The following is a 3,120-nucleotide window of genomic DNA, read 5'->3' on the forward strand; positions in this document are numbered from 1 at the left end:
TCTGGCAGTGCAGTTTTGATGTACTCTGACTAAAATGCACCCCATGGGACGTGCCCCCTCCTCCTTGAGTTTGGCCAATGTGCTGTATCTAGGAGACCTTTCACACCAGCATGTACAACCTGAGGCAAAAGCTGGGAGTCAACTACTTTTTCAGTTCTAATCAGATGGCAGGAAGCACTGGCTGAAAGCATTTCTGGTCTCTTCCTACCTCCTCCCTCTCTCATCCCACACGCTTTGCTCAGCACAGCACTTTGTGATTTGCCTGCAGCAAAGGTATATCCCTGACCAGCCTAAGACATGGAGGCTCTTCAGTGTGGTGCCCTTTCCCAAATCCTCTTGCCTACAATTAGCTGATGTTTAAATCCAGTCAGTTGGAACTGAGTGTGTTGTCTGTAAACAATGTGAAGGGAGTGAGAGAGACAGTCAAGCCAAACAGCTTGAGGTCCTGCCAGACCAGCAAGCATCTGAAAGGAGTTTTTAATGTCACATCAAAATTTTTTTTCCAAGAAAAAAAGAGAATTTGCACTCTACTTAAAAGCTGCTACAATTCTATGCACTCCCTGAAAAAGAGTGTACTTCACCTAAACTCCTCACATTTTATAAAAGAAGCAATGTAATGACAATACTGGGGGCTATGATGCTCTTCCATCTCCACCCATCCATTCTGCCTGTCTAAAGGCTTTATATATTCAAGCACACTGGAAGAGATTCAAACCTGCCCTTTAACCTGGTGTCAAATACATTTCTAAGTTAGTATGGAAGGTTCAGCATTAATGTCATGCCACACTCTCCTTGCTTTTTATCCCATGCTTTCATCTCTGTACATGATGTCTGTAGAAGTTCCATTCACTTGCCAAATTTAAGAACTATCCAAGGGGGATTTTTGTCTATCCTAATAAATGAAAAATATATATGTTGTTTAAAAGTAGTCATATTTCAATTTTATTTCCACCGCTGCAAGTTTTCAAGCCTGTGCCAAGCTGACTGGTGTGCTGATGTGTTTGTGCTCACACCAGTCAGCTGTGTATGAGCACAGGAGTTCTGAGCCTTTTTTCCCTGGCAGACATATCCATGGCCTTCCATAAAAACAGTGCCTGTCACCTGCAGGCAACTATGCAATGAGATACCTGTCAAAACACAGACTGAACCGTGGGCATCCACAGATACTCCTATTGAAATAAGAAGGGCCAGAAGCAGGCAGGATTGGCTCACCCTCAAGGGTACAGTTAATCCAGGTACACACACCATGTGCAATGCTATTTCACAGTCCCTACAGAGTTCACTCAGATGAGTTTTATGGACTTTGTAAGAGCTCCAGGCACTCCCCTCAACTTAGAAATTTTATTATATCAGTGTGACATACACCATATAGAAAGCAGCTGGGGGTTCAAACAGATTCTCATAATCTTTCACATTCTCCCTTCTTAAGCCTTCTTTCCCAGGAACTCTCAAATTCTTCTTCACAACAGGCACATTGCAGGCAGCCACATCTCCCATCTTTATAATAAATAGGCTTCACATAATCTATAGATCACTGTCTTTGCACTGACTGCACCAAGTCTTCTTCTAAACCAAACCCACAATTTCTCAGGAACTGTGATGTAAAGTAAATTGTTTGGTGTTCACATGCATAATATGCTAAATTAAGATGCCAGAGAATCTAGGATCTGTGTGCTTCATGCTTCCAGGTTTGGGCTACAGAGTAATTCACCAAAGCAATCCTACCACCACACAAATATGACCTACAAGTATTTGATGATCTCAAGAATGAGTCTACAAATGCCACCCTAGCATAGAACAGACATTTTCCTTTAAAACAAAAAAGTAGTTGGGAAAAACACACCCACTTCAAAAAACTACTCACATGAGGAAAGCTGGGCAGCAGCAATGGAATGCTGCCATTTGTTAATGCCAATATGAAGAGTGCCATGCTGGCCACAGGTCACAGCAATGAGATGAACTGAGGCTGCTGATATAACAACATATTGTTACTGAGCTGCTGCCAGAAGACAGGGTAGGCTCAGCTGTTCTTCTGAGGTAACAGGCTGCCCAGTGAGGCTGAGGAATCTCCATCTTTGGAGATATTCAAAAGGTGTCTGGACACATACCCGGGAAACCTACTCTAGATGATGCTGTTTGAGCAGAGTGTTTGTATGGGGTGACCTTCACAGGTCCCTTCCTACTGCAGCCATTCTGTGACTGTGGAATGGCTCCTTTCCAGATACGTGAAGATAATATCCACTGGTGCACTCTGACACTACCTCAACACATAAACTGGCAATTATTAAGGATGAACTTGCAGTGTGCAGATTTTATCACATTTTAGAAGTGGCACTCAGGAAGTCAGCACGCCAGTCCCTCATCAGTGCTCTATCAGTTCCCTTTAGACATCACTCAGTGCTGATCCTCGTTGAGCCAAGTTGCCTATCTGGCACTTTCTTGTGATGCCACTAACATAAATGACATTGCCAAACAAGATCAGTGGAGAGCAGAGTCTCTTATGGCACATCAACTCATCCTTCTTTTCCCCTGGCAGGACAGCATGAGCAGCAGAATAGATACAGAGACTAATCTGTGCAATCAAAGACCTACCTTATACCAGGGAACTCAAGGCTGGTAGTTCCCAGCCACATTATTCTAAACTTCAATATTTGAATCTCAAAAGGGAGCCACAGAAAAAGGGAGACTAAAACCTGTTGGGGTTTTTGTTTGTTTGTTTCTGGTTTGTTTTGTTGTTTGGTTTTTTTGTTGGTTTTTTGTTGGTTTGTTTTTTTTAAAATACAGACAAAACTGACAGGTTTGAGGAAAATATTTGTGGAGAAAAAGAATGGAGAGTCAGACCTCCCTAGAAGTAGCTCAAGGTTTAACTCTCTATGCAGATGTCTTGTACTGGTTTTCCCCTCTGTCCTTCTGCTTGTCAAAGAGATAAAGACCTGAACAACTTCCTGTGCATCATTCTCCAAATCATGAACTGCAAGAGCATTGGGACAGCAACACATGCTCAGTCCTGCTTCATGCACCTCAGATGTCCCACATTTTGCAGGACAACAGTCATACTGATGCCACAATACAGTTCATGCAAATATGGAGCCCTGTTGTTTTACTGACTCAAGTCATTTA

This window comes from Pithys albifrons, chromosome 12 (genome assembly GCF_047495875.1).
Source record: "Pithys albifrons albifrons isolate INPA30051 chromosome 12, PitAlb_v1, whole genome shotgun sequence".
Classification (NCBI taxonomy): domain Eukaryota; kingdom Metazoa; phylum Chordata; class Aves; order Passeriformes; family Thamnophilidae; genus Pithys; species Pithys albifrons.